This window comes from Herpailurus yagouaroundi, unplaced genomic scaffold, assembly GCF_014898765.1.
Source record: "Herpailurus yagouaroundi ecotype Mexico unplaced genomic scaffold, PumYag 163, whole genome shotgun sequence".
Taxonomy (NCBI): Eukaryota; Metazoa; Chordata; class Mammalia; order Carnivora; family Felidae; genus Herpailurus; species Herpailurus yagouaroundi.
Window position 1 is genome coordinate 60,107,264 of NW_024412404.1, and position 11,682 is coordinate 60,118,945.

Consider the following 11,682-nt stretch of genomic DNA (forward strand, 5'->3'; position numbering starts at 1 on the left):
CTCCATCAGAGGCAACAATAACCAGAACAGCTGTTGCTCCTACAATCTGATAGTTTCTCATGAGATTCCTGGCCCATTCCACAGACGTTCCAAACATTAAAAAACAACAACAACAACAAATTATGAAATGTATCTTTCTAGATTGGTACGGACCTATTTTTTAACACAACATAAAAACACCCCTACATCTGCGTGCAGTCACCCTGTAAACCTGTTCACACGGACCCCACCACATGTATGTGGCCATGTTTTCCTTGGAGAACTGACGGTGTCACTCCTGGACCCAATTTCCCCGGGTTCCCCTAAACCTTCCCAACTGGGCCTCAGCTTGTAGACTTCCACGTCCACCTCTGCACTGCCCAAGTGCGCAGGAATCCTGCTAGGTCGATTTAGCCAGAACTCGGACCGACCTTAGCCCGGTGTGTCCTCTTAGTAATTTCCAACCCACGGACCCCCACTACTCCTTGGCTGTGAGTCCCCACTTTTCCTTGCTGTATCTGGAATTGAGGCCAGTCTTTGTGCCCTACACAAAACCCCACGCAGTGTCCTGACACCCACTGGAGTGGGTCCTGAGTGAAACCTGCCTTACCAGCCTTGACCAAGCTCCAGGATAAGGGTTTGCGTGCTCCTTTCTCTCTCTCTTCCTCCCTCCCTCCCTCTTTCCTTCCTTCCTTCCTTCCTTCCCCTCTCTCTTCCTTCCATCCTGCCCTCCCTTCCCTTCCTTCCCTCCTGCCCTCCATCCTTTCTTCCCTCCCTCTTTCCTTCCTTCCTTCCTTCCTTCCTTCCTTCCTTCCCTCCCTCCCTTCCTTCCTCTTTCTGTCTTTCTTTCTTTCAATAAATCCTCCGTGAATATATTTTACCAGACTCTCAGCATTACAGATGGATTTTGTTAAGCAAGGGCTACTTGTTTTCTTACATGAGACAGACAAACAATAAGAAAGGGGGAATTATGACAACAGTATCATGAACACGGCTCTCACTCAAGCCCTCCTGCCCAGTTTCTCCGGGGGTCCAACCTGTGAGTCCTGCTCCCCAGAGGTGACCTCTCTTACCAGGGGCTGAAAGAGCCTTCCAGAAATTTTCTGTGCCCACTGAAGCAGGTAGGGACATATTTTCTATTTTCACAACCATGCATGGTACCAGATCAGATCCGGTGGAATCAGATCACGTGCCTGTCATCGCGGCACATCGCTCACCTCCCGGTTGGGGGGTGGGGGGCTCTGAGCACCCACGAGCGCAGGGGCGATGGGGGACTGCACCCTAACATAAACGTCATCCCACTGCCACCCAGTAACTTTTTTCTTTGCCGCAACTTCTGAGCTGTGAGTTCCCACACCTTTTCCTGCTTTCCGCTCGCAAAGTCTTCATCTTCTTTTGTGTTTCGGAGATCCCTTCTTCATTCCTGCCTGGTGCCTTTCCAACGCCCACCCCCCAAGCGACCCCCCTGCTTCGCCCTTCCCTCGCACCCCCCCCCCCCCGCCTGTGGGGAAACGGGGCTGACACGGGTCGGCCCCCTGGCTCCACGGACTCACGTTCTCTCTCCGGTTAACGCTTACTTTCCACCCTCCAACCTCTCCGATGTGGCTTCCCTCATTCCAGCAAGGGTGAGGGCGACTCAGTGAATCTGACAAGGACACGTGTCCTGCCAACGCACACCCCCACCCCGCGCTGCGCCCCTGACACCCACACTCAACCACGCCCACTGGGGCGGAAACCACAGGGCCCCCATTGCAGGGGCCAGCCGCAAACGCTCCCCCCCCGGCACCCCTCCCCTCTAGCTGCAGTCAAGGTTGGATGCACATGTGTTGACCGCAAGAGCATGGCTTCTTGGGGACCAGCTCTCCTCGGGCACTGGGCACGGTGCCCGTGACACGGCCCATTAGAATTCATCCACAGCCAGTGTCCACAGAGGACATCTCTGAGAAGTCCTCAGATGACTGGGATCTGCCCACCGATTGCCTGGCGTCTACACACACTCTGGAAAGGGAGAGTTTTGTAGACCTCGGCCTGCTTGCTCCAACTCTCCAGAAGGCCCTGTTTGCAGACTAGTCATTAGAGATGCTCAGGGACTAGTGAGTACATTCTCCCCCAGATCTGTGCCCACCCGAGCACATGTCCCAGGATGACACTCCATCTGCCGGTCACAGCGTCCCCAACAGCAGCTGTTCGTCGCGGCACCCGTCCCTGCAGGCCAGTCGTAGTATAACCTAGAGGCTGATGGGTAAGTGTCTACATCGGATTTGCATGGACCTCAAAGAGCAGTCGACCTGTACGTGCCAACGCGTTCCCTGTGGCCATGGGTCTGGTGGGGGTGTCCTTCCTGGCTCACACACTTATCGGTCCTGCCGTATCACGGCCCAGACCAAGAAACCACGTCCGTGAAAAGTAACAGACACCTTTCAAACTCTCATCAAAACCTGTATATGATGGGAAATCTGAATTCCAGAGTTCCTACCACGGACTCCTACAGGACTATCCAAATCCTTTGGTGGAGCAGGAATTCTATCACATAAATTACTGTCTACAAACCCAACCACTGGGTCAAGCTTTCCATACTGAGAATTGATTTTGTGGTGGTACCATTCCTCGTAGACACTGTGGCTCATAAATAAAACAAGAGTCCAGGGGCACCCGGGGGGCTCCGTCGGGTTGAGCGTCCGACTTCGGCTCAGGTCATGATCTCACGGTTCGTGAGTTCAAGCCCCGCACTGGGCTCTGTGCTGGCAGCTCAGAGCCTGGAGCCCGCTTTGAATTCTGTGTCTCCCTCTCTCTCTGCTCCTCCCCTGCTCATGATCTGTCTCTCTCTCTCTCTCTCTCTCTCTCTCCTTCAAACAAACAAACAAACAAACAAAACCATTAAAAATAAATAAGTAAAACAAGAGTCCCTACACCGGGCTCAATTTTAAACACACAGTAACTTCATGAAGAATCTGCTGATTCCACAACAACTCTTTAGAGATCAAGAAGTAATCCCAGGGCATAAACTGGGACCCGTCCGAGGTGCCAACCCAGCCCTGCTACGGGGCGGGGGCGGGGGACAGTGAGGGAGGATAGGACGACTGATTTTCATCTATTTGAGGGGAGGTGAAATGAACTCAGGACCCCATCTTCTGTGACTCAAGTTCACAGCCGGGCCGGGCCCACTTCCTCAGCAGAGTCTCTAGAGGGGGTGTCTCTGGCCCCTCAGTCCCCCTGGGAACCTGGACCTGCCCACAGAATGTGCGGGGGGCTCTGGGATCCCCTCAAGCCCACACGCTTGCCGGGAGGCGTACGGGTAACAGTACATGCCTCACACTCCACTTTGTCACCAACAGCTGAGCAGAGAGACTTCACTCATCACAATGAATGGCCACCTCTCCTGTCTGGATTCTACAGATCCTCCCAAAATGTGTCCCCAGCACCTATGAATGGGATCTTATTTGGAGACAGGGTCTTTGCAGATGAAATTATGTCGAATGAAGATCTTGAGATGCGATCATCCTGGATGGAGGGTGGGTTGTAAATCCAATGACTGGTGTCCTTACAAAGGCGACAGAGACACGGGGGGGAGAAGGCCACGTGAAGACACGGGGGGAGGCTGGAGGGATACTGCCGCGAGCCAGGGACCAGCAAGAGCTGTCAACCACCAGCAGCAGCTGGACACAGGCCTGGAACAGCCCCTCCCTCAGAACTCCCAGAAGGAACCCACCCTGGTGGCATGCGGAGTGTAGACTTCTAGCCTTCTGAACTGCCAGAGGGTAAATTCGCATTGCATTAAGCCCCCAGGTTTGCGGTAATTTGTTGCAACAGCCCCAGGTTCTACCCCCCAATTCCCAGGAAGACTGAGGAGTTTTCTGCCTACACCTCTCTCCTACCCTGAGACCGCGGGAGAGCCCTGAGTGTACAGATGGATGAGAGCCACACGGTTCGCTTCCCTACAGAGATGTAAGCAAGAAGGCAAAGGAAAAGCATGAGCTCTAACTTTCAGGGGAGCCCTATCTGGATCCCCCGAAGAATCAGGCTCGTGCTTCCTAAGAATGTCAGCAATGATCAATGCTATGATTTCCCCCACAGCCACTCTCTGGGGGAAAGGGCCAGGCAGTGACCACGCACGAGTGAAAGCCACTTGGATGGGTTAAAGCCAGTCAGAAAATGTTGAGAAGGGCAGCAAATGTAGCAAGACTAAGTATCCAAGGGCTGGAGCGGACATTCTCACGTAACAATAGGTAAACCTAAACATCCACATTTTGGTCTTTAAAATCAACTGTACAAGGGGCACCTGGGTGGCTCAGTCAGTGACTCGACCGACTTCCGCCTAGGTCATGATCTCACCATTCCCGAGTTCAAGCCCTGCATTGGGCTCTGCGCTGACAGCTCAGAGCCTGCAGCCTGTTTCAGATTCTCTGTCTTCCTCTCTCTCGGCCCCTCCCCTGCTAGTGCTCTGTCTCTCTGTCTCCCTCTCTCTCTCTCAAAAACAAATAAACATTAAAAAAATTTTTAAAACAACTGTACAATGATGAAGCAGGGGAGAGAGGCCAACAGGGTAAACACACAATAGGTTTAGCTGACATAAACTCATAATGGATCATCACAGAATTGCATGGACACTGATGCAAACCATAGGATGCATGAATAAAGGTATGGCATTAGAAATGTGGGAGGGTGTCACTCTGCACCACCCTGGCCAGTTGGGATCCCAAAGGATGCTTGCTTTCAGGGCTGGGTGCCAAACGGTGAGGGGGAAGGAGCTGTTCCATCTGAAGAAGCAAGACTTAGCAGGAAGGACAACAGCTTCAATGGCTGAAAGGCCGTCCAGAGCGGGAAGGAAACCTGAACTACACTCCTGGAGGGTAGACTGCCCAGGGGGTAGAAAGTTCAGGAACCAGCTTGAGACAAGGGGGAGGTCTCCAGCTGGGGCAGTCCAGCAGGAAGCGAGTGGCCCCAGCAGCAGGAACAGTCACGGCTGGCGGGGCTGAGGGCTCCCTGGCTGAGAGCCAGCCGCCCCGACACCCAGCCAGCCCCCTTGCATTGCAGCGGCCGCCAAGCCCCCTTCTGCTGAACCATCTAATTTTCTTACTCTTAAACCATCCCAAACAGATGGGTGTTACATTTGGCCAGGACCGTTTCCAACAGCAATTCCAAATAGAAGTCCAAATACATTCCAGGCCTTCTGTGCTATGGTTATTTTAGAAGGCTGCTGGGGCGGCCCCGTGACGGGGGGCCGGCTCTCCTGGAAGTGCGCTCGGCTCCTGCCTGTGTGGTGCGGGGGTCCCGGGACCCAGCGCGGCCGCGAGGGGGAGTGGGAGAGAATGTTTATGCGTGGGGGGGTGGCTCCCCGAACCTAGTGCCTCTGGACGGGACTACATGCGTCCCTCTCGCGGGGACCGAAGAATGGCCACCAAGGCCATCACCGAAGGCCCCGCCATGGAAAACCGGGACGGTTATGCCCAGGCCAATGCTGGATTCCTTCGACGACACTGAGCGGAGGTGGGTGGACGGATCGGCACAAAAGCAGGGGCAGCCACTACTCCGTGGGCCGCTCCCACAGGCCGGGCTCCCGGGTGCTGTGGGCGTCAGCTCCCACGGTCCTCACGGCTGCCATCCCTGACGCGGCTGCCCTCAGCAGCCCCTGCGCCACGAACTGCACACGTTTTCTCATTCCGCGTTCACAACCCGTCCCCCCGGGCCCCCCCTCCCGGCCTGAGCCACAGGCAGAGCGTCGTCACCCTGTCTTACGAGGAGAAGGCTGGCCTTCGGACAGGTCACACAGCCCCAGGGCCTTTGCGGCTGGGGCCCAAACGAACCCGGGTCTGCCTGGGCCCAGACCGAGCCCCCAGATCCCACAGGCCTCGGCGCATGGCCCGAGTTTAGGAGACAATCCACCGGGGCGGGGGGAGGGCCAGCCATCGGAGCCAATGGGTTTGGGGTCCGTTTTGACGTCTGTGTTGTTTTAGGTGCCCGGTGACTGCAAAGCAGGAGTCAATTCTGTTACAGAACTACTTAAGCTCCTGGAAACAGAAAAGCAATTATGACGTGTAACATAGCAGCCAACACACACTCAGGACAAAGATGAGCATCGCTGTGACCATCGGGAAAAGCGAGTTTACGGAGCGTCGCCTTGGGCATCATTCGGCAGCAACGACAAACAGGTGTTCAGGTGTTCGTCACGATGTCAGAGCTCGGGGCGCCTGGGCGGCTCGGTCAGTTGAGCGTCCGACCCTTGATTTCAGCTCAGGTCATGAGCTCACGGTTTGGGAGATCGAACCCCGAGTCGGGCTCTGTGCTGAGAGCCCCTCTCTCTGTCCCTCCACTGTGCTTCTGCGTGCACGTGCGCTCTCTCTCGAAATAAACAAACATTGAAAACAACAATTTCAGAGCGCACGGAGTGATCTTTTGCCACTTGCATAAGCCAACGGTCATCGGCTGCTTGGCCTTAGTGGGTTTGGTGCTCACCGCCCTTTGTAAATGGAGACGTAATCCACGTCCTAACAATCCAGTAGGTCTTGGCACACACACGACGCTGCGCCCATGCTGCCACCATCCACTTCCAGAAGGTTTTCGTCGCCCCCAGAAAGTCCCTGCTGCTTTTAACCCGTCCGTTCCCGGAGAGGCTCACATCAGAAGTCACGGACATCCCCGGGCCCCCAAGGCACACGACACTTCATCGGCTCGGTCTCGAGAGCCTGAGCCGTGCTGTCAGTCCCCGTCGAAGCATCACGCTTCGGCCGTCTCAGAGGGCTGGGCTCTGGGAAGAGACCGGGGGCGGCTGCTGGGATGGTGGGCGGCTGGGGGCGGCTGCCGGCTCCTGGGCTGGCTCACCGCCTGCAGGCCGTGCCGGCCCCAATTTCACCGCGTTCCCAGGGTGCCCGCCAGCCGGCTTCTCAGGGACCCGCAGGTGAACGTCCCATTTCCTCCACCAGGACCCCCCCGGGAGGTGGGCACATAACACTCTTGTCTTCTGCTTCACCCAACCCCCACCCCGGGCCTGCAGCCACCCAGAGGGGGATGACGAAAATGAAAAACCGAGAACCCTGTCACTGTTCTCCATCTGCTGGCGTCCAGATTCAAATCACTGATCGATAACTTCCTGACCTCCGATACTGTGCCGTCAATAATCATCATGCGTATTTTTCCTACAAGGAAATAAAGGCCATTTGATGTGGCTGGGAAGCAGGCCCTTCCGTCTCGCCGAATCATGGGCTATGCATTTCTCACCGCGAGGCACAATGAAGCAGGACTGGCCGGGCCAGCTCGTTTGGAGAACATGTCGAGAGTCACCTTAGGGCCATACACATGGGTGACACGGATGAGGCTCATTTTCTGCCAGAGGAGAACATCTACGTTTGGGCCCGAACGTGTCCACATGGATGCAAAATCTCCAGTTCACTGAGGTCATTTGGGCCGGTCTTCTCTTCCCCTCGGGCACGAGTAGGGTTCTGGGTCCAGAGCAGCCAGTCCTGGGTCCGTGGTAAATGCTCACGGAACAAAAGGCAGGACCTCGCAGAGGCAATACCAAACGTGCCTTTCATCTAAGAGCCCAGCGTGGTTGACAAAGCACTTGGACACAGTTTGCCAGTGACCCTGATCGTGGGTATCTGCTGGCAAGAAAGAAAAGAACGCGCAGTGGATCACTGGGCTGCCCCTGATTAAAGCAGTAGCGAAGCCAGGCCTGAATCCCAGGCTGGGGGACCCCCACCGCAGGGCGTGGCCGCTGCCCCCCAGGGCTGGCCCGTGTGTGACACGCGCCGTCTCCCCCTCCCCGCTTCAACTCACCAGCCTCACTAATCCGAGGTCCCCGGACTGACCTGGCGGTCCAGAGGGGACTCGCCACCACCCCACCCCCATCCATCCTGGCCTGATGTGGGCACACGTCTCGCCTCGCAGCCTCTGCGGACTGGCTACAACGGGGCCCTTCTCCCCGGTGGCTCTCGCCCTCTGCAAACAACCCGTGTGGGAGCACGCAGGGCTGCCCACGCCTCTGTAAACATTTCCCAAAAACATAAACAGTGTCAAACACACAAGGAAGTTTCAGCACGATGGTTTTTCTCTCACCGGTAACAAGACGGGGGCCTTCGCCAGGCGGTCAGTCCCGAACGGCCTTCAGAGCACCTTCACAAAGGCCCGAGCTGTCCTGGCCTGGGCCCGGCCGGCCCTCCCTCCCTCCCCACCGTGACATCCCCGGCCAACCCCCTCGGCCTCGGGTGGCTCACAGCTCAGCCCTACGAAAGTGAGCCCACGCCACGTTTAGGGCTCACGAAAGGCAGGCCGTCACACCCCACAGGCAGGTTCTGAGAAGCGAAATGCCTGAATCCGCCAGGAAATTAACAGGCCACTGGGAGACACTGCACTACAATCCTCCTCGAGACTCCCGCTGATTTCTTCGTCCCCCAGAGTCTCAAAGACAAAGGCAAGAGTGCGGGCCGGAGGGAGGAAGAGGGCATACGATCGATCTGCAGCTCTGAGGCCGCTGTCGTGACCTCTCCGCTCCGACGGCCTCCCCCCCCCCCCCCCCCCCCCCGGTCCCATCTCTTGCCCACAGGGGAGTCCTCCTCATTTCCCCCTAAGATCATCGACGTTAACAACTGACCCATCAGCGCTGGGCGACAGCCTGCTTTCCAATCCCCGTGCAGATGCGTTACGGAGAAAATACCACACATGACGCCGAAGCACCAGCTCCCCGCTCCAGCCCGAGGACGTGTCTGTGGCACTAAGTCAGCGCTCCCAGGGACCTAGGGAAGTGGCACTGTTTGCGGGACATCTGAGCGGCGAGAGAAAGTCTCGTCTCGAGTCAGAGGGTGCCGGCAATCCCGCAGCGTCGGTCGGTGCAGCTTCCCGCTAATCTGAGCTCCATGTCGCCCTGGGATCGGCATCTTAATCTCTCTGACGTGGGGTCCATGCCCTGAAGGCACCCATCAAAGACAGGGGACCTTACTGCTTCCAGAGCTTTGCAAAAGTGGGGAGTCACCCTGCTGATGGCTCACAGCCCAGTCCCGTCCAGGAAAGGCCCCGTCCCCCCCCACCCGTGGTTACGCTTCCCCAGCACGGACAGGGGACAGTGGCTGGTGGCCGGGAGAGGCCTCGCTGGGGACAACTCTGAAGGGCCATCCAAACCACGGAGCTCGTGGTGGGGTCGGGGAGACCTCTGTGTGACTGCATCATGGCCCCAACCTCCGCTCTGCCTGTCTCCCCCCACCACCACCCGCCACCCGCCACCGGCTTGTCCCACAACAGGCCCCGTAAACCTCCTGCGTGCTCACTGCCGTCTCTAAGTTAAATCTGCATCCCAAGGACCAGCCTATGATAGGGAAGAAACCCTGATTCCTCAAACCAACAGGGGCTCAAATCCAGCCTGGCCACACTACTAACCAGTTGACGGCGAACCCAGTAGTGCAGTCCCACTGAGCCCACACACCTACTTGCCAAGCTCGAATGAGGCAATGCCTGAAAAGGGCTTAGCAGGTAGCCCCGCCTGAGTACGTGCTCAGTTAACGATTGGTCACTTAATTGAGGGCTGTCCCCAGCCCTTGCACTGGACATAGACTCCACGAAGGCAGACAAGGAGGACTTCATTCTCTAACGTATGCCTGTTCAGGGAGTAAATGAGTGCACAGTCTGGTTGTTGTCATTAGTTGCTACTACTGTGACCTAACAATAATAGCTAATAATTCCATAATATTTTGTATTTATCCAGCTCTGTTTAAATGCGTTACATATATTAAGTCATTCTCACAACCCTAGAGACAGGACTATTTTCCCCCACTTCATCGATAAGGAAATGAGACACAGCGAGGTCAAATAACCTGCTCAAAGCCACACAGCCAGTGAGTGGCAGAGCTGGGGTTCCAATTCAGACTATCTGGTCCCCAGAGCTATGACTCTACAAGGCGACCCTGGTTTGCCACTCACCGCTCACACATCCTACCACCCGCTTCGCTGGGAGTAACATCCATGAAACCAGGATTCCTGCCCCAAGGCTTAGCATCGCTCTTTACTCTGTCCTAATGATCAACTGCATGTAAATGGATGCATTTCATTAAGTGTTTCATTCCTTCCCTTCCTAGGGCATCGTCCTAAATAGATTAATTATTGACCCACACTAGTGGGCTGTTTAAAAAATCAGTTTAGGGGGGCCTGGTGGCCCAGTGGGTTAGGCGTCTGACTCTTGATCTCCACTCAGGTCACGATCTCACGCCTCATGAGTTCGAGCCCCGTGTTGGGCTCTATGCTGACAGCACACAGAACCTCCTTGGGATTCTCTCTCTCCCTCCTGCCTGCCCCTCCCATACACACGCACTCGCTCACTCTCTCAAAATAAATAAATAAACTTTAAAAAATCAATTTATACAAGCAGATGAAGAAAACAATGCCCCAGGTTCTCAGGCTCATGGTGCTTGGGCCAAAATCAAGTTCTCACTCTTAGCGGAGCTCTCCTTCCTGTTTGACTCGTCATCGTAAAACAGGAAAACCAAGCATCCCTGTGGGGGTCGTTGCTGCACCCTGCATTAAAACTACATACAGAACGAGGGGCGCCTGGGTGGCTCAGTCGGTGAAGCGTCCGACTTCAGGTCACGATCTCGCGGTCTGTGAGTTCGAGCCCCGCGTCGGGCTCTGGGCTGATGGCTCGGAGCGTGGAGCCTGCTTCCGATTCTGTGTCTCCCTCTCTCTCTGCCCCTCCCCCATTCATGCTCTGTCTCTCTCTGTCCCAAAAATAAATAAAACGTTAAAAAAATTAAAAACAAAAAAAAAACTACATACAGAACGAAACCCAAAACAGAGACGTGGTAAAGTTCTTGACAGATGCTGTGGTGACCCTACCCTCCAAGTGTCCCCTGAGTGAACTACGTCCGAGGGGCCAGCACCTTCCAGCCATTCTGCACCTGTAATGGAGGCTGTCTCCAAATGATGAGGCAAACTCCACCAACCTCTTGCAGATGAAGAGGCAGGAGGCTAACGTGAGAGGCAGTGAAAAGAACGGTCTTTTCCACTTTAGCGTCAAATTAAATGAAGAAAATTCTGCTTTTTAATTAAGTAGGCCAATGTGGCCTAGAAATGCTTCACTCTTTTAAACCATCATTATCTCTCACACAGAGAAACTTGCGACAGGACGCCTGGCTGGCCCCTCTGGCCGCAAGCACCAGCCTACCCACTTTCCACCATTCCTCTGTTCTCCTCCAGAAGGGGAGAAATGGGCTAACTTACCATTTACATCTTTCTCTGGAAACTTAAACGTGATTGATTTGATTCTACCTGCAATTCCAGTATCTTTAAACCCTCTACCTTGGATCAATTCTAGAAATAATGCTACATGTGAATCTGAAACTAGAAATAAAATCCACCCCTGCCCCCCGCCAATTTGTAGATGGAAAGAAAAGTTTAGCCTAATCCCACTGGCAGCAGGCAACCGCGGAACGTCCCCACAGCAGAGCGAGGTCACGGGACGACCCAAGTGGGCTATTGGCCCGGGCCCCAGTTAGACTAAAGGGAACAGGGCTCCAAGGGTGTGTTTCTTCGAGTGACCTGAACATTGAATATCTATCATCCTTTCTGGCTGGGATGGCGAACGAGCCAGCCACTTAGGATAGGCCATGAGCCACGGGTTTAAAAAAAGAAGAAATCCCTACTGTTGCATATTTTTTATAAATGCTTAAAAAGCAGCAAAACAGCTGTTTCTGTCAGTAGCCCACACAGAAAAGGTGCAGATGA

At 55.1% G+C, this 11,682-nt stretch overlaps 1 protein-coding gene across 5 annotated transcripts in view; it reads right to left on the minus strand.

The window, feature by feature from the left end:
- Nucleotides 1-11,682, minus strand: part of CHST15 (carbohydrate sulfotransferase 15) — an 81,795-nt gene that overhangs the window by 10,635 nt on the left and 59,478 nt on the right. The gene's annotated exons all lie outside the window — the stretch shown is intronic.